At 57.8% G+C, this 22,130-nt stretch overlaps 1 protein-coding gene across 7 annotated transcripts in view; it reads left to right on the top strand.

The window, feature by feature from the left end:
• Positions 1 to 22,130, top strand: part of ZMIZ1 (zinc finger MIZ-type containing 1) — a 229,402-nt gene that overhangs the window by 170,480 nt on the left and 36,792 nt on the right. Inside the window, exons 1-2 of one of the 7 annotated variants that reach the window (XM_032838930.1) lie at positions 8,369 to 8,375; positions 12,733 to 12,735. The exons of the other annotated variants lie outside the window; for them this stretch is intronic. The gene's annotated coding sequence lies outside the window, so the exon portion shown is untranslated. Of the gene's footprint in view, positions 1 to 8,368; positions 8,376 to 12,732; positions 12,736 to 22,130 lie in introns of those variants that run through there. 7 annotated transcript variants of the gene reach the window in all.

The raw sequence follows: 22,130 nt of genomic DNA, 5'->3' as shown, positions 1-22,130 counted from the left end.
AACCACATGTGGCCTCTTACATGTGTATTAGGAAAAATTAAGTGAAAATAGATTTTTGGTTCCTCAATCACAGTACACACAGTTCCAGTTCTCAGTAGCCCCGGGGGGCTAGTGGCTGCCGTGTTGGACGGGGCAGTGGTTGAACATTTCCCACCATCATTGTTCTGTCGAACAGTGCTGCCCCCGCCCGGCTCCCAAGGCCTTTGTAGCTCTGCCCTTGTGGTTCTATGTGGGGGTGGGGTCCCAAGGTCCACCTGCCTGGTAGCAGCTCCAGCAGCTGCTCCCACCCTGCATCCCCTAGCTCAGGGCCCCAGACTCTCTGTCCCCCGCCCCCCCATCCTTTCTGTGAAGCATGGAGTCCCAAAGGACCTCCCTGCCCCATCCCCACTGGGGCTTTTAAAATGGGGCCACCAGCATCCTTCCAGAGACAGTGTTGGGCAGTAATTATGAAACCCACATCTGTCACTTACTGGGTGACTTTGGGTAAGTCACTTCACCTCTCTAACCCTGTTTCCCGGTCAACCAAATCGAGCTGCCTGTACTTGCCTCTGCGTGGCAGGGCTGCAGTGGGGAGGCAGCGAGACGGGCTGGAAGGTGCTTAGCTCAGAGTCTGGCATATAGGACTGCTCAATACGAGGCAGCTTCCTGACTTAATTCCCTCAGCGCTGGGCTTCTGGTTTCTCCCGAATTCCTAAGTCTGAGAGACTGGGTTCTTCTTGTCCCAGCTCTGTCTCGGGCCTCAGTGTCCTCGCCTGTGAGATGCTCCTCCCGCGGTGGGCTGTGGCCAGAGACCTTGCTGTGACGTCTGGAGGATGGGTCTTGTTGTCCCCCCTCCCGTGGGGCCACGGTAACCGGCGATCCTGTGAAGGCCAGCGGGAGGCAGCGAGGTCGTGAGTGTGCCTTCCACTTGTCTGTCCTGACTCGGTACTGCGGGGCCGTCCCCTGCCAGCAGCCTTCAGGAGGTCCCAGAGTGTGTCCTAGCTCTGCAGGAAGTCTGCATGGCTCCCCACACAAACCTACTTTCGTTTCCCTCTGGGGGAAGGAGCTGTAGATCTGTACCTTGGACTCCTGAAGCCCTCTGAGTGACTTGTGCATGAACCTCCCCGATTTGAGGTCCACAGACAGTTTGCTGGGGTCTTTGAGTCCCCAGTTTGTGTCTTCTGGGCAGAGGGTCCCATGAGACGTGCCATGTTGACATGGCTCTTGGGTCCACAGTAGCTCTGAAGAAGACAGGCTGACAGGGGAAGGCCCCTGGGTCTAGGCCTGGCTTCCAGGGGTCCAAAGGGCTTCAGGAAAAGTGCTCAGTGAAAGAAAGTTCTAGGAGCTGGGGGAGGAGATCCCAGGAGCCTCTGTGCTTGGTGCTGGGCTCTAGGCAGCAGGACAGCACTCAGGCCTGTCCTTGAGAAGTGAGGCAGCAACAAGTCTCAGGTAACAGACTGCTTGTAGGGAGGGTACAGGGGCAGTGGGATGGAGGCCCCGATAGGGGGCTCCCCAGGGATTTGTCTCCATGCAGAGAGGCAGAGGAGGTGTAGGCTAGGCATTCACAGGGAGGGTTCCACTGGGGCAGCGGGGAGGGGGACCGGGGGAAGGGGTGTGGCCCTCCTGTGGTTCCCCGTTATGGGTTGGCGGCCCTTAAGTCCTCAGAGGTCCCCCTCCTGCGGCTTGCCCACCAGCCTCTCCCACACCATCTCTCCTGCCCCTCCCACACACTGGGACTGGAAGGGACATAGTCTAACCCTCTCTGAGCCTATTTCCTCATCTGTAAAATGGGCAAGCAGTGCCCATCTCATAAGGCTGCAGGAGGATTAAAGAGTACATTGCAGCTATAGCTCTAACCACAGCGCTAGGACCTAGCCAGCCCTGAGTAAATGTTCGCTGTCCTTGCCGCCCAGTCACGGGTGTCCTTGTATGTGTGCAACGCCCATTCCTCTGGGGACACATCCTCCCGCTTCGCTGCCTCGTAACCCTCCACCGCAGCCCGAGCCTCTCAGAATGCTCCCCGCCGCCTCTGCCTACCCACGTGTCTGTGTGGGGCTGCCTTTTCCCCCAGCACAAGCCCTGAAGTGGGGAGCACGCAGAATGCCCACCTCCCCCAGCGATCCTGAGAAATTCTGGACCTAACAGCCCTGCTGCTTCCCTGCAGGGGCCTCCCAAAGCTCTTGGCCAGGAGCTCAGGCCTCCTCAGTGTTTGCTGAGGGAAGCTTGTGGCTTCTCTGCAGGGGCTTTGGGACTGCTTGTGTAACCCTCTGTGTGTGTTTTTCATTTGCCAGCAACGGGGCCCCTAAAAGCTCCTGGGTAGTTCTGGGGTGCCCTATGGGGATTGCAAGCACCACCATGCTAGGGGCTCAGGGCAGGGGGACCCAAAGCAGAGCACACCTTTCCCCACACCCCGACCTGGCCGGACCCAGGACAGCCTTAAGCACTGGGTCTCCACTTTTGAATGCCCTCCTCCCATAGGGTGGCAGCCTGGCCCCCAGAGAGGGTGCCGAGGTCAGCATCAGGCTAGGGAAAGGGGCAAGGGCCAAGCATTTGCTTCCCTATGTAAGCAGAAGCTCCACAAGGTATGGAACCTTCCCTGTGAACCCTCCCTTCTGTCCAGGCCACTTTGACCCTTGAGACAGAGGTGGGTCCTTGGCCCTCTCCATGCCCGTGCCTTTGTGCCCCTGGTGGGCCTGCTCCTGCTGGGGAACAGGGGGCATCACTGCCTGGTCAGTTCACCCTCCTTACCCGGCACCCCAGCCCCACTGTGCGCCAGGCTCCCACAGCACCACCCCCCTCCGCCATCCCCGGGAACTAAACCTCCCCACCATCAGGCCTGTCAGGGGCTTGATAATCCTCTCAGAGCTTTGCATGGAGTTGTACCTTCTCCAGAAAACACGTTTGATGACCCGGATAAGCTGTTTGGCCTCAGGTTCCAGGGTCTTCCATGGGAGATTTCTTCCCAGGTTGCAGCTTCCTGATTGCTCCTTCCTCTCTCCCGGGAGTGCGGGAGTGCTCCCCGCAGTGCCCTCAAGCTCCTGCCCAGAGGGAACCCAGCCTCTGGCCAGGCCGGATCTGGGGTGGCTTCCCAGGATGCCTCCCCGGTCTCAGCTACCTCTTACGTGAAGCCTTCCCGGCATCCACACAGGTGCCCCGAGCTTGAGATTCTGCTGGGCCGCTTGAGCTGCCTCTCCAATAAGATGGGGGCACCCCGCCCCCAGGCCTGTTGTAACAGGAGCGAGGGAGTGGGGGGCGGCCGTCCTGCTGAGGGCCCTCCGTGCATGTGCACTCACTAATGTCTCGCCTGGGACCCTCTCCCAGCTCGCTGTGAAGCAGTTAGAGCCCTCAGCACTGCCCTGCGTTCGTGTAGGAATATTGGATTTCTTCAAGTTCATGGCTGTAGCGCATTCGAGTTTTTATGATCCACATCCAAATGGGCCAAAAAGCACGTACTCTGATACGTTTTGGTTGCATGAATGAACAAATGACCAGTGGGCTCTGGGTGGGGCACGGTGCAGAATGTGGAAAAACGGAGCAAGGTCCCTGCCCTCTGGGAGCCGGAAGTCCCCAAACAAGAGGTCAGCCGGATGGGGCTGGGTGTGTGGGGCCACGGGTGCACCTAGCAACAGAGCGAGGGTAAGCCGGTTGCGTGTTGTAGATGTTGGAGAAGTGGAAGATGCAACATTTGAAAATGTTCTGCAGGTTTGGGATCTGGGTACAGTTGCGGTGAACCCGTGCACGGGGACATGCCTCTGGGGGGCATTTACAAGTGGAGTGACTTGGATGAATGTATATAGCGGTGTTCTCGTGGTTTTGTGGAGGTTTGTGAACATAGGGATTGTTGCGAGTGTGTGTGTGTGTGTGTGTGTGTGTGTGAGTTAACATATTCCCATCCCTTTGGGGCATGCGGGTGCCCACACCGGCCCTCTCTCCGTGTTGGGCAGCATAAGGGAGGCCCAAGGCCAGGCTGTGTGCAGCCAGCCCCTCCTCTCACCAGTTTTGTGACCTCAGGCAAGTTACTGAAGCTCTGTGATTCCTCAGCCTCCACGTCTGTCTAGAAACAGGGATAATAGTAGCGACCTTGAGATGGCCTGTAAGGACCCACCAAGTCCATGTGCCTGGGCACAAAGGAGGCCCTCCATAAATACCAGGTGTTCTCATCGTGCTAGGATGGGAGGGATGGTCCCCGACTAGCCTAGGGGCCCATGACCGAGCAAGAGACCCCAGATGAAGGCAGTCACTGTGTCTGGCGCTGTCCCGCCCCCTCCCCAGTATAGGCATGCCCTTGGCCCACTCAAACTGGAAGATGGACGTGAAGCTCTGAGAAGGGTCTCACCCCAAGGTCTGGACCTTTCTAGGGATATCCTTCCCCCTGAGAGATGGCCAAGGGCCTTTAGCCCAGTGGCCTTCTCGGTGCATCCCTCCAGGGACTAAGGGAGGGCCTGGGAAGGCCTGCTGGAGCTGACCCCTGAAGGCCTGTCCCATCCTCAGGAAGATGACTCTGGACCCTCCCAGCCCTCAGGAAAGGGTGTTCCGTGGCTTCCCGGGGAAATCAGCCCTGACCCTCCACAGCTTCCTCTCTGCCTGTCTCGGGGTGGCAGAAGAACTCTCAGAGCTTTGTACAGAGAGAGACCTTCGGACTGTCCGTCGTCTATCAGAGCACGCAGAGTCGGGAGACTGCCGCATTCCACCCTTCACGAGAAGTCCCTTGCCTCTCGGGGCCCCTACTTTCCCCATCTGAACAATGGGGCTGTTAATTCCTGTCCTACTTAGCTCTAGGATTGACTCAGGGCAGGCTGCGTCTCTGTGCCTTCACAGCCCTGCCCCTTGGCCACAGCTGCCTGGGCGGGGAGCAGCTCCCACACGAACCGGCCCTGGCCTTTTCCTGCCCAGCCTCGGTGTCCTGTTGCCAGCTCCATGGGCTCGCTGGGGCTACCCCTCCCTTTGGAGGGGTGGGTATGGGGAGGGGAAGCGCCCTGGCCTAGTGGCCTTACCTTACAATTCCCACCCAGGGCCCTGACTTCAGGGTGCTCTGTAAACAGAAGTCGGGGGACATGGGCTGCTCCCATCCTTGAGGTTTCAAGTTGGACCAGAGTCTCTTCAGAGTCTAGAAATGTACTTCTATCCATGGGGTACCTTCTCTCCCATGGTGGGGAGCTGCTGTCATTCCCAACACTGGGCAGACTGGGAGACTGGAGGACAGGGTCGGGCCGTTTCAGGAGAGCACTGAGGCTCTCTCTCTGGCCTCCCCCTGCAGAGCAGGCGACTTCGTTGCCCACCGGTGCCAGCACCTGCGAAGGTGCGGGGTCCAGGCTTGGCGATGGGCTCCTGACCAAAGACAGGACAAGACAGTGACCCCAAAAGATAGCCACGTGCTGGACATGCCACACGTCCAGTGTGGACGCCTGATCCTGCACACACATGCCCAAGCCCTTCACAAGGACGCAGGCACACACGTACTCCCCACCGCTGGGGCGTTCCTCTCCATCGAGACAACTTGATGGCAGTTTCAATTCTTGTTTTAGCCAACTTTGTTTTTAATGTTGAACAACTCTCACTTGTTTGTATGTACTTCAGCAGCATAGTCCCTGGGGGAGAAGCAGTCTGTTTTCTTAAGCGGAATCCTGGAAGTCCAATTAGGGAATGATTGTTCCACTTCTAAGATTTTTCCAGCGGCTGCCTGGCATGCCCTGCTGAGCCCCTAATTAAGCAGCCGGGGCACCCCCGGTTCAGGGCCCAGCGCAGCTGGGGCTGGCCTTTGGAAGGCCAGGCGAGGGCAAGTTCAGGACCCGAACCCAGGCCGCGGAGGGGCGCTGAGGGACAGGGCACAGACCTCTCCTCCAGGTAAGGAGGGCTGAGCTGACTGTTGACCGTCCCACCGCCTGGACTGCCTTTGGGAGCAGCACACAGGGCATGACAGCAGAATCAGGGTTCTCTGGGTTAAGGGAAGCCGGACCAGTTAGGTCAGGGTGGCCTTCCAGCCCACGCTCAAACTGTTTGGAAGGCGGCCGAATGCCGTTCTCACCCCCACTGCTGGGAGTTCACCCGTGATAGGGTCCAGCCTGCCATCCTGTCTGCTGAGCTAATTCGAGCGAGTTCTGTGGGCTGCCCAAGTCCTGCCTCGCAGTTGGCGCGACATCCATTCTCATGGAGCTCTAGAGAGGAGGATCCACTTGGGAGGGGGAAGGCTCCCTGGGGAGGCCAGGCGGCGCTGTGTACGGTGGGTAGTTGAGAAAGGTGCCGGGGGTGTGCGGGGGCAGGCAGTACCAGGAGAGCTGGCAGAGATCACGGCAGGGGCCTGTAGGCTTTGGGAAGCAAATACCTGAGATTCACACCGAAGACGGGATTTTTAGTATGTTGTCCAGTGGTCTGCGTGCCCTTTTGCTGGGGAAGGAGGGCATGTGGTTGAAAAACACACATGCCTTGTAGCCAAGTGCAGCCTGCAGCCTAGAGGCCTGTCTGAGCGGCAACAGCTGGTGCCTGCTTGCTCCCCGTGGGCCTTGGCCCCCAGCCTGGGCTGGCTCAGTCCTGTGGTGCCACCGAGTGCCTGTGGCCGCCTGGGGAGGCACGGCCTCTCCCCCGGCCCAGGCCTGTTCCCTACAGCCTCTGGGAGGTTCAGGTTTCTGCCTGCCAGGTGGGCAGCTCCCCCTGTTCCTGCAGCTGTGGCTCAGCTCCCAATACCGCCGTGCTCTTGCCACCTGAGCCCCCCAGGTGCCATGTGCCACTCTGTTTCCAGGCAGCAGGTAGGTGGCCTTGGGGCAGGGGCGAGGGGAAGAAGGCAGGCAGATCCCAGATGGGACAGGGACGGTACTCTAGCCTGGACAGGCAGGTAGGGTCTGGCCTGCCACCTGGCACTGGCGTTGTCCCACCCCCCTAGGAGCAGGGGGAGAGTAGGTCTAGTAATGCGGGTGTGTGTGTGCGCGCGCCCACATGCATGTGTGTGTAGAGGGGATTCCTTACTACGTCTCTTTCCGTGTCTCTGTATGTTTCAGTAGTGGGGGCTGTCTGGGCATCCCTGTATCTGAGTATCTGCCCATCTCTCTCCCAGGCTGGGCCACTCCCCAGGCTTCCGTGCTTACCTGCCTGTGTCTTCGCGGGTCTCCACTTACACCTGCCATGTCTCTCGCTGTCTCTGCATCTCTGAGTCCCTGCCTGTCTCTGTCTCAGTTCAGAGCCAATGAGGGTTCCTTTGCCATCAGAGCCACCTCCCCCCACATCGGGTTGCTCTGCTTAATTTCATTTTCCTGGGGCTCCAACTCACAGAAATAAACCCTCCCTTCCCACCCCTGCACTTTTTTGATTTAACAAGCCTGCTGGAAAACAATAGTGATTTCCGCATCGATCATAAACAGAAGTGATTACCATACAATTACAGCCTGAACCATCAGCCTCCATGCAATCACTGCGCAGCATTGTAAATCGGAAGACAATTGCCTGCAGAATTACCCCCAAATTGGTTTAAGTGGCAACAAAAGAGTGTTGGCATTTTGGCATTGTGGGGAGGGATGGGGGGAATGCTGGTAGTCCTGGCGGCAGAGGGTCCCCACTGGGGAGCTCTTGGGGTGGCTTCCTTGCCTTCCAAGCAGGTGGCTTGCTAGGGAGAGCTGCCTGCCACCTTCCCCCACCCCCTTCTTTCTCCTGCAAGTATTGCTTCTTGCCTATCTTGGCACAGTTTGTTATAAACTCATTTATACTAATGTGTGAGTGGCTAAGCATACCATCAACTGGGACAACAGAGAAGGATGAATCTGGGGAGAGGGTGTTTCCCAGGGGGCTTCCTCAGCTAGTCTCTGCTAGGCACCCCTCCCCACTCCCATCTCCTGTATGGCTCTTCCAGGTCACCTCATCTCTGGACTCTTCTGGTCTGGCTCCTACCTTGCAGCCTTCCCTTCTCCTCTCCCAGCCTAGAGGAGATCTCCCACCCAGAACCTCCTGTATTCCATCCAGGGGAGAATGTTCCCTCCTACAGCTGTGTCCCCTGCATCCTTCCAGATGCCCAGGCCGGCCCACTCCCAGGATCCTGCTGGCAACCGGCACAGAGGGTTTCAGGAGAGGTCCCCAAGGTGGGCCTCTGTTCCCCAGGGCCTGCCCCTTTCCAGCCTTAGGCTTTAGGAGAAGTCCACTGCCAGCTGGACATCCCTCCAGCATCTGAAGACCCAGCTCTGAGTTCTGGCTGTTTCTGCAGCCACCTCCCCTCCTGGGGAGGTGATTTCTCTGTAGGGCGAGGCTGCTCTCAAGTGATTGCGAGAGCCTCCCCAGCGGCGCACCTAGATTTTATCAGGCGTGTCCAGATCCAGCGTGTGCGTGCATTCGCCTGTCCCATCGGATCGCACCAATGGCTTTGCGCATGCCTATGACTTTATTCTTGTTTTTGATAAAGAAAGGAGACCCCGAAGGTAACACAGCCTGTGCTGGAGCCAGTCAGTAAGAAACGGGGTCTTCTGGCCCCTGTGAGACTGCTCATTCCTAAGGGCTGTCTCTCCAGCCTTGCCAGCCCTGCACACAGGCTAGGGGGCTCCCTGGTCTCTGACCTGCCCTGAGACCTCAGGCAGGACCGGTCATTGGAACAGGTACCCAGTGAGAGAGCACTTATGGGGCACTGTATCCTATCCCCAGGTTTGTGAGCACCCCTCGTCGCCCCTGCAGCCCCGTAAGGGGACTCAGCTCCCCCAGGACCCTCGGGTTCCTGGTGCCAGAAGCTGGTATGAACGCACTGCCGCCAGCCCTGCAGCCTGTGCTCAGTAGCATCCTGTAGAGCAATGTCCCTGAGCTTTCTCACTGGTCCTAGAGTCACAGAGCCTCCATTTCTGGGTGCTCTGGTCACTCTGCAAAAGCCTCCGGGTGGGACCCCATCTAGACTCGGTATGTTTAGAACCACAGATTGTGTTGGCTGTTCCAGCTCTACCCTGTGCTAGGTGGGGCGGGAGATGGGGTTGCCAGGGGCCACTCTGGCTTGGACAAGCTGGACAGGGACTCTGGGGCGCCCCTCTGCCTGGTACCCACCTCCTCGGCTCTGGCATTGAGAGGAGACCGGTCCAGAGAGAAGCTGGTGCACGTGGCATCCGCACACATGGTGGTCAAGGGAGAGGCTGCCGCCAGCAGGACATCCTTGAGCGTCCAAAGACCCGACTCCTAAGTCGGTGGGAAGCATCCAGTGGGAAGACAGGGGGTTCGAGATTGCAAAGACCTAGACTTGAGTTCTGTGCCTGCCCCTTGGTGATCTGTCTTTAGCTCTAAGGCTGCTTTTTGTTTCAAATGGGAGCATGCCCACCCTGTCAGGCTGCAGGACAAGAGAGGTGACGGTGTTACCCGTGCCGGGTCTTTGGGTCATAGCAGCCGTTGTCCTTGGCACCAGAATCCAGCCCTCTCTTTGAGAAGGGAGGGGGTCTAGCCTTCAGGGAGCATTGGTCACAGCTTTGCACTGGCCATGGTAGAGCTGTCCAGTGTACCCCTCACTTCAACCCTGGAAAGGGAGCGGCCACTGGATTTGTGATGTCCGGCTCTGGAACTGGAGCCCTGTGCAGCCGTGTACACTGGCATTTATGCTGCAGAAAGAGTGAGATGCAGTTAAGAACCCGGCTCCTCACAGGTCAGGTGTCCCTCCTCACAGGTGGGCTGTGGCTCCAGGCTGGAGGGCGCGGATGCAGGCCATGTCCGTCCCCACAGAGGTCACGTCAGACGGTGCTGTATTAGGTCGGTGCCCCATTTCACGGGTGTGAGGTCGAGGACTAGATCAGTGACACATCACTCTCGGAGTCCCAGTCCGAGGAGAGGGAGCTTGGGGCTTCGACCTGGGCCCACAGCTCCATCCACACGCTGAGCTCCCCTCTGGCCAGCTCGGAGACTTGCCCTTTCACAAGCTCTGCGTGGGCTCCGCAGTGGCAAGGCCTGTGTCCGCTGGTACCCCCTTGCGCAGCCTGAGTCCTGCAGCAGGGTGGGCACGTGGGACGGTGTCTGCTGAAGGGATGGTGGAAGGTGCGACCCAGTGAGCACCGCCTGCTAGGACTTGGGTGCACACGTCACACCCCTCCTGCAGGAGGAGGCACAGAGCCAGCTGCTGGGGAGTGATGGATGGCCCCTTTCCAGAGATAAATGTGGCAGTCAAGGTAATCGGATTGTGTGTGACGGTCTAATTTGTAGGCAGGGGTAGGAAGCGCCCAGCCGTGCCTTGCCCCAGCCGCCCATATTAGTTTAATCAAATGCCCAGTATCTAAATGACTGGGCCCCAGTGATGGATGATCTGAGCTTTGTTAAATGCTGTTGCCCTGTCCAACCAAACTTACCAAGGCCCTGCCAGGCTCCTGGGCTCTTTAATTTGTTTTTTTCTTGCTTGGTTATCTCTGCATGGGGCAGAAAGGGGGGGCGGGCTGGGGGTCTTCTGTCTGTCTTAAGTGCCTGGTTTTCTTAGAAAGGAGGAGGCCAGAGCTGAGGGGGAGTGAGATGGAGTCCCCTTCCGTCTGTCCTGAGAAGCCCTCCTAGCTCACTGCAGACCGTCTTGGGGAGCCCTCCTCCCCAGAGCCCTTGAACCTGGGTGTCACAATGCGCTGTGTGTCTTCTGTCTCTTCCAGACTCTTCCACCACCCTGGGCTTTACCTATTTCATTCTCTTAATGGGGTATTTGGGGTTAGCAGAGGTTCTTTGCTTTAATGTCAGAAAATTTATCAACTTTCCCTTATGGTTAGCATTTGCGGTCTTCTTTGAGAATCTTTGTCAATCCCAAGGTCATGGAGATAATTCTCCTGTAGCATCTTCTAGGCAATGTATTGTTTTGCTTTTTTTTTTTCTTTTGGTCTGTGGTGTGAGGTCAGGGCCAAGTTTCCAGCCTGGCCATGGTGTGCTCTGAATGTGTCCTATGTGGTCCCCAGGCCAGGCTGGATCCTTGGAGAGACAAGAGGTAGAAAAAGCTCCGTCCTGTTCTCCAGGAGTGACAGTCTCTTTGAGCTGAACCATATGTTCTTAGAAAGAAGGTTGAGAACAGCGTGTATAAGATGCCACCCTTCGTGTCAAGGGTGGGGTCTGCCCACATGTACCATGGCCGGGGCCGGCTTTTATGTTCATGTTGTTACCCATGTGTGGGGTCATTGTTCTAGGTACCGAGGCCGTGGCAATGAACACAGTGTGTGGAAACCCCTGCCGAGGAAGAGCTTTCGCTCTGGCTCAGGGAGTGGGGCAACAGATAGTAAACACGATCAAAAGCAGAAGGGAGTCAGTGCTAGGGAGAAGGATCACTCGGGGGAGGGAGACAGGAGGCAGGACAGGTGGTACAGTGTGCACGCTGGAAAGGGCAGGGACGCCCTCCCCGAATACGGACAACTGGGTGGGGGGATGAACCACGTGGATATCCAGGGTGAGAATCTTCCAGCCAGACGTTGCCAAGGCCATGGTGTATGTCAGTGACAGAACAGCTCTGGGAGGATACCCCAGAGCCTCTAGCATGATTCCCCTGGTTGAGGCAACAAGCCTGGGGTGGGAGGAGACCATGTTTTCCAGTACGTGTCCTTTATCGACTTCTGTCCCTAAGTCACGTGCACGCGTGACTTCTTCAAAATTACACTGAAAAGTTAAAGAAGGGAGAGCGGCGAAGTAGAGCCAGCTGGAGTCACCAGTGGCAGTAGAAGAATGAGGGGTTTGGAGGCTAGCAGATCTGGGCCTCAGTTTCTCTTCGGGTCTCCGTCTGAAATGTTAGCTTTAAGAGAATGCTTTCGTGTATTATGTAAGTAAGCGGTAATGGCATCAATGAAAGATAAATAGTCCCCTTCTGCCAGTTCTTTTGGCTGATCGCCCTTGGGCAAGTTCCTTAACCTCTCTGAGTGCCAATTCCCTCCTAGAAAATGGGAGTCGTGATCCTAACATCATAGGACTGTTAGGAAAACGAACGGACCAAAGGGATGTGTCGAATTTCTGCCCGGCTTGCAGTCGACCTTCACGAGGGCATGTGCCCGCATGGCCTGGCCTTCTTCGGGGCAGAGGCAGGGAGTAGATCCCCTGTCCTCAGAGCCTCTGAGTGCTGGAGATCCCAGGAAGGTCCGGGCTCTGGGTTCTAGCTCTCAGAGAGGCAGCTGGATTTGCTCTGGACTCCAGGGCCAATGGCCGTCCAGACCCTGAGGCCCTGTTAGGGGGTCAGGTGTGTGACCAGCAGGCCCTCGAGAGCCTCCCTGGGATCCAGCTGGTCCAGCTGGTGCCTGCTGGGCTAGGACCAGCCGTTCATCTGGCTCCGACGCCCCTCCCTGCCCCGGTGTTTCCTTCTGTCTGGGTGCTGTGTTCATTTTTCATGGCTTCCATCAGAGGCAGAAGGCAGAGAGCTGTTTCCTGCAGGGAGAGAGCAGGCGCTGGAGTGGGGAGGAGGGAGGCAGAGCGGCGTGGTGATTAAACACTGTAGAGACCTAAACTAATGACGGCCCCCTCCCCCAGCTGCTCAGGAAGAGAGACAGGAACGGAAGGCAGCCCAGGCTGCTGTCAGTCCCCGCCCCCCCCAACCCTGGGGCCTCCTCCTGAGAGCCACGGCCACGCTGAGCCCAGCAGGACCTAATCCTGTCCTTCCAGCCACTCTGTGAGGCAGACCGCAAGGCAGAGAGGGCTTAGGGCCACCCAGCCAACGCACTGGCAAGTTGTGGGGAGATAGGAGTAGTTGCCTCCCAGAATGCAGGCTTGTGTGAGACAGTGTGTGTGAAGGGCTCAGAACAGGGCCTGGCCCCAGCCCGGTTCTCCACGCACAGGAGACCCCGCCGGGGTTGCCCCATTACACCTTGGGAGCAGGTAGGTGAGATCGATCGGCTGATGTGCGGGTGAAGAGAGAGGTCCATAAATCTGCCAGAGTCTTGCCCAAGACCACAGAGCACAGAGCGAGTAGACAAAATGGGGACTCACCCACTTTGGACTCCCTACCCAGTGTTCTTCCATCTATACTGAGGCCAGGGAGGGAGTCCAGGGTCAAACCTCCAGGGCCTTGAACGTAACAATCGAGGAGTCTGCAGACCATGTGCCAAGCACACAGTTCCCCTTGGCCTGAGAGCCTGTGTGGATTCTGAACCCGGCAAGGGAAAGGGAAGAATTATTCCTTCTTTCTCTGTTCATGGAGCAAAGAGGGCCACTGGGCTAGACCAGTGGTTCTCCAAGTGGGGTTCTTGGACTAGTGGTATCAGCATCACCTGGGAACTGGCTAGAAATGCAAATTCTTGGGCTCCATCCCACTGCCCGCTGAATCTGACACCCCACTGGGGATGAGGCCTTCCCGATGATTCTGATGCACAGGCAAAAATTTCCTATCCTGGAGACCCAGGTGGTTCAGTCCTGCCCTGGCACCTCAGCACCCAGGACACCAAGTCACCCAGACATCCCCAGGTGTGTTACTCTCTGAGAAACAGGTGCAGCTAGGAAGCACTATATGTAAATGGAATTCTCATAAATGATCATTTTCATTGCAACAAGGCAGCTGGATATTTAAAGAAACCTCACAGAGAATCATTTCATCTCATAAAGGAGCTTCTGCAAAGAGAAAACTCCTCTCCCGTTTCCTGTCCAACCCCCTCCCCAGTGTTCTATAAATTCAGTCTCTAAGTCGTGTTTTCTTCGGGTTCGTGTCCACCTCTCCATAACCAAAACAGGTAGGCAATGTGACAGAGTCACCAAGAGGCACCAGGGACCCCAGCAGTCTCGGTCAGCCCAGCTGGGCCAGTCCTGTGTTTTCAGGCAGCCAGGCTACCCACGGCCAACCCCTGTGAGGCACCTGGAGAGGTGGTGACAGCCAGTCATGGGCGGCTTCCAGGCTTCCCTCAAACATCCACATACGCTGGGTTTCACAGAAAAGGAGTGGTGATCAGTCAGGAAGCCAGGACAGAAATGCGAGATGTGTGGGTGATGGGCTGCTGTTGTTGGATACACGGATAAGAAAAAAAAAGAAAAAGAAACAAACAGTGCAACACGGGTTTTAGATAGAGAACCGACTGGACGGTTGTCATCTCCCACAGTGTGGGGCCAGGTCACCTGCCCCTGAGCTAAAACACCTGCCCGATTTGCTGCTGGAACAAGACCGCTGCGTCAACCTCTGAGCCACCTGCCTGGTGGCTCAAGCCTTTAGCACAGCGTGGCCTCCCCTTCAGGAGCCCAGGCCGAGCCCAGGCTGGGGAGGGTGGAGGTGTGGTCTGCCTCTCTTGTACTGTGCACCTGAGGTTCTTGCTGGACGATGAGGTCCCTCGGGCGGGGGAAGCAGAGGAGGGTTGGGGGTGGTCAGCAGGTTGGTCCTGAACTCCCTCTTTCTCAAAGAGCAACGAGTGACCTAAAGCCTGTTCTGAGGAGTCAAGTGCATGGATCACCAGGCAAAGTGCCACCCGCCCCAGATCTCTCTCTTGTCCTTGTCACCGTGGCGCACATACACCCTCAGTCACTCTAGGGCTGGGAAGGTTTCCCAGTGGTTCCTTAATAGAAACAAAGGTACCCTGGGATCAGCGCCTCCCCAAGGCCTGGTCCCGGGACCCCAGGATGGTCTGCTGTGGCTTTGGGAGCCCAGGCTGGGGTGAAAGGGGACCTTCTTCTGAGGGTTCTGGTGTTTGTTGCTGGCTCCCACTCCCATGAGGATCGAGAGTGGCCGTGGGAACCGGAACTAACAATGGAGGTGCACAGCCAGGCCTCTCAACTCTCAGACTCACAGCTTCCTTGCCTTCCTTTGAGGTGGACAAGCATGGTGTTTAGACTCGGCTTCTGGTTGAGCCTAGAAGGGGCCTGCTTTCACTCGACCTCTCCTTAGATCCGGAGGGAACAGAAGGAGCCAGACCAATGGCCAAGCACTGAGCTGGGAAGCCTCGGGAAAGTCAGCTCCTCAAGGAAGAAACGGATTCCTGCCCCGCCCCCCCGCCCCCACCCCTCCAATTCCCTTAGAGTACGCCCTGGGCAGTGGTATTTAGGCCCCAGGAGAAATTCTATGTACAGGATAGAAACAGGCTCTCCAGGTAGCCTCTGCTGGAATGAGGGACATGCGGGTTCCGTGGCTCCTAGGGGCAGGCTCTGTGCCTGTGGGGCCCAGGTCTGGTCTTGCAGACCCCCTGGGGGTGTCATCCCAGGGTCAGCAGTGTGGGGAGAGCACCCTCGCTATCCTAGGCCTCTGGGCTCCCCTCTGCCTTGTGGGGGTGCTGCCTTGGAGCAAAAAGGAGCCGTGGAGACTCTTGACTCCCCGGACCCTCCTCCCAACGGCTATTCTGGTCAGACCTCGGGGAGTCAAAGGATCTGTCCTTTCGGAAGCCGTGTTCTCCCAGAATATGGTGGGGCAGATGCACAGAGGGCACCTGGCTTTGGTCAGTTGTGGGGGCGGCTCAGGGCCCTTCTCCCCTTCCCAATATAGAAGGGGAGCTCTGCTCACCCTTACTCTACTACCAGCCAGTGTCCCTGGGGTAAGAGGAGAAAGTCCCGCCTCTGTCCCAGCCTGTCACGAGCTCGGTGTGCCCTGAGCCAGGATCCCTACCCTCTCTGTGCCCGCCCTTCATCTCTAAGATGGGGGCTGTGACTGCCCCACTCCTGAGTAGTTTATAATGGTCCGGCGGCAGAGTGCCGGGGCATGGGACAGGGTGCGGGCTCCCTGCCAGCTGGTCTCAGCGAGCAGCACTTTGGTCTGTACCTCTGCCTGGCAGGACCCAGGGGGCACCTCTCAGGAAAAGGGAGCATTCTCTTTCCAATGCAAAGAGCCCTTTGAGCTGGCTTTGGGATGTCTTTACAATTAAATGGGTTATCCTGGAAGGCTCCAGATGGTGGTGTGAGGTAGGCAGGGAATTTTCCAGGCTGGGATTTTCCTAAAGCCCACAGACAGGCTCAACCTGTCTGGCATCTCCCCCCGGGTCTGAAGATCCCGCCCAGCAGGATGAAGGACTGCCGAACCGGTTTGGGAATCATCCCTGCCAGCTCCGGCTCCGGGGTCCCCTGGAGTTCAGTTCCCAGGGTGAGTTCACATGCCCTGAGACTCCGAGCTCCTGCCAACCCGGGCAGCCCTTGGGGAGAAGGGGTGGGAGCATGGAATGAGTGTTCTGGGAGGAAGGGCACAGCCCAGAGGCCCTCTCTGGCCAGCCAAGGCCCTGGAGAGACGGGATGCGGAGCACAAGGACATAGGTAGGGCCAGGCAGGACAGGCCGTGAGCCTCCATGCACGTCTGCGGCCAGCCGGACCTCCAGCCTGCTCAGTTCTCACTGCTCTCGGGGCCCGAGCATGCGCGCAGGCACACATGGAGAAGGGCAGGGTCACTGGGAGCCAGAGGGCTAGCAGCCGATTCCTCCTTGTTTTGACTTTCTTGGCCACCGTGCAATGAGAGGTGACAGAGCAGGGAGCAGAGTGCGGGAATGATCTAGCGCACTGTCCTCCGTGTGCTGCTACTGCCGTTGGTACAAACGTACAGCTGTTCTGCAGGACAGTAATATTTCCCCCCACGGAAAACATGTCTTGTTTTATGATCCAGGGGTCAGCTGTCAGGGCCACGAAGTCCAGCCTACAGCCCCCCAGGAGCAATGTTTAGAGGAATTGGAGGGAAGTCCTAGCCTCAGCAGCCCCAGCAGCTCCCTCCCCCGGCCCTCCTGACCCCCAGGCTCCCAGACCTCTGCACACCTGCTCCCCACTCTGCACTCCTGGTTTTATTAAATGGGGTAACCGGGCAGGGTGAGATCTCTGGAGCCCTTTCCATCTGTCACCCGGGGAGGGGAGGATGGACATGTCCAGACCAGACAAAAGGATAGGCAGCTCTTCCCATAATCCCACAGCACCTGCAGGATTGAGAAAGCCAGAGGCTAGCCTCAGCCCTGAGAGCCGTGACCCCATTAGGAGACCAGAGATGATTCCCAGAGCCACAGACTTCAGAGAGCGCAACGCCCCCCGCCCCACCCCACTCATGCATGGCCCAGAGGCAGAAGGAAGTTGCCTGAGGTCACCCAGGAAGTTGGTGGCAGACCAGGGACAAGAAGCCGGGATGAATCATAGGACGGGAGGCAGGCAGAAGGCACGCCTTGCCTGTTCTCAGATCTGTGACATCACAGACTCGGCTTGGGCGGGAGGGGGGGTTGTTGAGAGGGAAGCTGTGCTGGCCCAGCAGCGGGGTCACAGTCCTGTGGTGTGATTGGGGTTGAACTACCTCCTTGTGGGCCGCCGTTGCTGCTTCGTAAAACATGGACAACCTCGTTCTGGGCAAGCCCCCGCTAGGGTTTGTGAGGCTCAGCAAAGCAGAGGGTACCAGCCAGGTGAGAAGAGTCAAGGGCTGTCTCTGCACCTTCATGATCCCATCAGGTCCTCCCTGTCTGCGCCAGGGTGAAATCACCCCGTTTCACAGGCCTGCACTTGGGGCCCCCGGCTGGCCTCTTGGGTCCATGGCCACATTCAGGCCAACACCCGGTCTCCTGAGACCCAGCAGCTGCTGGCCCTGGCTCTGCCCCTTTGTGGTCAAGTGCATCCTGTGCTGTTTTCTGGGAGGAGATAACCCAAGAGAACTGGCAGGGAGGGGCCCCTCTTTCCATTTCCGGGGGACCCGGCAGTGGTGGGCCCACCAAGGAGGACAGGCGGAGGAACAAAATCCCATGGACAGCTCTGTTCTCAGAGCTGGGGTCATGGGTCAGAGCAGGAATCCTGACCTTGGCTCCTGTCCCTCGTCCCACCTCCTGGTAGACACACAGAGGGATGGGGACTGACGAGGGGCCAAGGGCCCACCCAGGCCTCCCAGCCGACCCACCCCTTGTTTGGGGCCAGAAGAGAGGCTCTTTGTCAGCTGCTCTGTTGGCCCAGTTGGAGAGGAGGGCCGCAGAGTCCTAGCCTGCTCCCCCGCACTCCTGAGGAAGGAGTCTGCCCAGATTGGCCACCTGCCCAGCGTGGCCTAAGAGCTGGGTCAGAAGTGAGCAACTTCTGGGCCTCAGATCTGTGGGGGCCTGCCATCTGCCTGATTCACAGAGTCTGGCAGGGACAGCGGAGGGCGTGGGCATGGGTGGGAGCTAGGGAGCAGAGCAACGCCACCTGCCCAGAGAGCACGCAGCGTGAGGGAGGTGATGCGGGGCTGGGCCCGAGGTGCAGATGCATTTTTGCGATCCTCTTGGAGATGAGTGAAAGGAATTGTATTCTGTTTGAGCAGCAGCATGTGGAGGGGGAGACGGAGAAGCCTCCCAACCCTAGAAGGACCATGTGCTCTGCAACCAAACCAGGACAGTTTCTTTGTATAGAGTCTTTGGATGCCAGAAATGGTACTACTGTGTTATGTGCATTAGCTGGTTTAATCTTGACACCTTAGGAGGTTGGTAATGTTTAGTCTCCCCATTTTACCAAAGGGAAGACCAGAGCACAGAGAGGTTAAGTAACTTACCCCAGGTCACACAGCTGCCAAGGGGCTCAGCTGAAATTTGAACCCAAGCTGACTGGCTCCACCGTATGTGCTCAGCCCCTCTGCCTTCTGGAAGCAGGAGGTAGTCAGCATTTTCCAGCTTCTGAATTTCCAGCTAAGACTCTGGCACAAGACTTGACATTTCTTCCATGTGGTTTAAAGCTTGGGTCCTTCTTTCATCTCAGGACGCCTCACACCAGGCCTGTGAGTAGAGGTTCCTCTTATTGTCTTCACACTTTACAGATGACACGGAGAGATCAGGCCACACCTGAGTCATGTCAACCCCTGTGGCTGCTCCCGCTTCGCCCTCCCCTCCAGGCCCCTCACTGCTCTTTTTCTCTGTGTGGCTTTGGAGCGTGGATCCTGGGCCCCAGGTGCAGACAGGAGTCCCCACTGGCTGAGTCTCCATGGTCTCTGACTCCTGAGCTTCCCGGGCAGTGGTCCCAGGGTCCTGTCCTATGGTTGGGAGATGAAAGATGAAGATCAGAGACTGGGATGGCGTGGCCTGGGTCTGGAGATGGGAGGAGGAAGAGCAGCAGCATCTCCAGGGAGCCGTGGGTCTGGGAAGGCCCTTGGCCTTCCCCTGTGGGGTGGACACCGTCAATATCAAGAGCAGTATCACACCGTGAGCAGGGAAAACCCAGGGCTGCAGCTAGCCTGCCAAGGTGTAGGAGCTGATGTGGTTCCTTTAATCTGCTTACCTTTCCTTGCCTGTGTTAGCACAGCCTACCAGCGGGTAGGTCGCAAAACAGGTGTCACAAAACAGGTGTCAGTTGACTCAGATACAGATGTTTTTGGATGACAGCACCCATCTTTGAACACATCACGATAGAATTCCATGCAGGGCTGATGCTGCCGAGGCCAGGCCCCTGCCCTCGAGGAATGGGGAGAGGGGTGGAGGTCTGCCAGCAGGTTTAAAAGCCACAGGGAGCCTGTCGCATGTGGGCCCCGATTGTGTGGCTCTTGGATGCAGCAAGTGGGTCTGTCCAGCCCTCCCATTTCCCCTGTAGTACGTTCTCCAGCGGTGATTCGTTTCAGCCCGTCGCTTGCATCGGTGTGTCGCCAATGTCAAGGGCCATGTTGGGTGCTAGGGCTACAAAAGCAAACCCCTTGGATCCCGTCCTGGCCCATAGGGCTTGTGCTCGCGTGGGACAATGGTGCACCTTTCCCCTGGGGTAGCCCGGCTCTCTGACTCATTTCTGCGTCCATCGAGCACCTACCATCTACCAGGCCGTGTGCAGCCTTCGCGGACACAGATTAGAAAAGAGGTGATCAGAATACATTTGTGGAAAAATTCCTCTGGCCGCCTTGCAGAGTGTGGGCTGGCGGGAGGCCGTTTCGGAGACAGAGATAAATGAGGGGCCAGGCTTGTCATAATTCAGAGAAGGGACAAGGCTGCAGAAGGTGATTGGAACAGGCAGGAAGCAAAGGGGACACGCTGCAGAGGCGATCAGGCTGTAGTGGCCCTGCGTGGGGCAGGGGAGGGGGCGTCTTCAGGAGGGGGCTTGGGTGCTCCTGGAGCTTCGGGTGGATGAGGGACCAGGAGGAGCTCAGACATGGCCGGGGGGGCGGGAGGAGGGCTGCATGGAGGCCGGCACTTCCTCCTAGCTCCCCGCTGGGAAGTGGGGCGCGCTCCCACTGCCACTTGTGAGGGTCCTGCGTCCATTTAGGGAGCCGAGGGCACAGAGATGTGTGGGAACCGGTCCTTCCTACCTCTCACTGAGCCGCGGACTCCACCTGCGTGCTCCCAAGGGTTCTTGGTGCCTCGCCCTGCCAGGCTCTTTCCTCACCCGCTTCCGAACAGAGCACACCTGTGTCCTGCCCCATCCCTGGGTCTCAGAAGCCCCTCCTTTCTCCCTCCTTCCCTTTCTTCCTCTCTCCCTCTCCCGCTCTCTCATACACACACACACATACACTCACAGAGTTTCTCTGTTCTCCAGCAGCCTTTTAGCCGCTAAGATGCTCTTTGATACTTAATACGCCTTTGTTTCATTTCGCGTGTAGCTTCCCCAGGCTGCAGTGCATTTGATAATTCCACGTCCAGGTCTCTGTGTGCTCCCCCTCACGCCCCCCCCAGGCCGCTCCTGTCCCTTCCCTATCCCCAGACCTTCCCCAGAATGAGCAGACCAGGCTTCTTGCTGTCTGAACATCCCCTGCTCGCCTCCCTAAAGAACAAATGCCTTGTTTCCTGTGGCCACTTGGCTGCCTCTGGTTCCTGGCTCCTTTTCAAGCTGGAGTCCAGCCTGGCAAGGGGCAACCTTTCTCTTGTGCCCGGGTGAGCTTGTTCACCCCTTTGATGCTCTAGCTCCCAGACCCCCAGCCTCTGCCTCTCCTCCACCCCCACCGGCACATTGTCTGCTGGCGGCTAGCCATGCCCGGAGAGTACAGCTCCACCCTCCCTACCTGGAACCAGGCGATTCCCAGATCCTGCCACGTGCAGCCTCTTGCCCCCACCCCCGCCACCCCCGTGGTAAGACTGGCCCGTCCCACTAGGCCATCTGGTCAGCCTATCCTGGGGGTCCCCTCTGCCAGGAGCTGTGGGTACAGAGACAAGTGCAGGGCCTGTCCCTGTCCCCAGGTAGGACACATCTGGGACAAGCCAGGATTAAGACGCTCTAGGACGCCACTCCAGACCTGCCCTCGCTTTGACATCTGGTTTCTTTGGCTTGTCCATAGAGCATACTGTGGCGGCTGTGGCTGTGTGGGGAGTGGCCAGGAAGATCTTGGGGAGCAAATGTCTGGAGCTCTCCATCCCTGCCCTCCTTCAGACGGGCATCCTGTGTCCTTCCAATGCTCGGACCTGGAGCTTATTTCCACTTCTCTTCCAGAAGAGTTCGTGCTGCCTTAGCCACTGAATCTGCTGGCACAGGGGTCCCTAGACTCGTCTACTGTATCTCATTCATAGAAGATGCCCCCCTCCCATGGTCATACTCACCACTGTTTTATGTACCACTAGGAAGTCATGCCACGAATCACACCACGACGTGGCATCAACAGTAAGACACGTGCTGTTGGCAAATGACCCTAGTTGCTGAAATCCGAGGCGAGGCGGGTCTGGAGTGGGAATCCTCGTGTCCCAGTGGCTTCCTGGGTAACCTGCAGAGACAAGTGTGGGCAGTGGTCAACCATCATGTCTTCTCCCAGCCGGGCTCCGCTGACCCTCGAGGCTGCTGCTTCCCCTATAACGTGGTCATCTGGAACTTGGCTGCCAGATACCAGGGCCCAAGACAGGGCCAGGTGAGGTGCCCTGGGGTGGGTCTTGGGGTGTTCAAGATCCCGATCTCGTTGAAGATGGTGGCTATTGGGCCAGGAGGCCCATGGCAGATCCTAGGGAAGCCAGAATACCTCCCTTCCGGGGCTGAAGGTCCCTCTCCACTGACTGAAGCAAAGGCAGAACTGCGTCTAGAGGGGGAATTGATTTTTGCCTTCCGTGTCTCGGGCAAAGCGGGGCATGTGATAGGGGCCACTCGGCAGATCCCATAGCCAATGGGGCAGGCAGGCCTAGTCATCTGCTCTGGGGTCTGGGAGTTAGGGACACTCCGCACCCAGCCCAGCCCCTGGGCACTTCTGCAGCTGCATGCCTCCCCAGGTCGTTGGTCTCTGTTGTACAGTCCCATGTGGCCAGCGACACCAAAGCTGCATCCTGATGGTTGCTTCTCTTCTGACTGAGGTCAGTAATACTAATCTTCACCGTAGCAAACACATGGTACGGCCCCCTACGAGTGTGGCCCCCCGCACTGCGTGATGGTAGCTCAGCTCATGCTTGCGACTACCCTCTGAGGTGGGGAGTAGAATCACCACCATCCCATTTTAGAGATGA

Source organism: Lontra canadensis, unplaced genomic scaffold (genome assembly GCF_010015895.1).
Source record: "Lontra canadensis isolate GAN:19392208 unplaced genomic scaffold, GSC_riverotter_1.0 scaffold3, whole genome shotgun sequence".
NCBI classification, from domain to species: domain Eukaryota; kingdom Metazoa; phylum Chordata; class Mammalia; order Carnivora; family Mustelidae; genus Lontra; species Lontra canadensis.
Note: the sequence above shows the minus strand (reverse complement) of the source record. Positions and strands in the feature narration are given on the sequence as shown.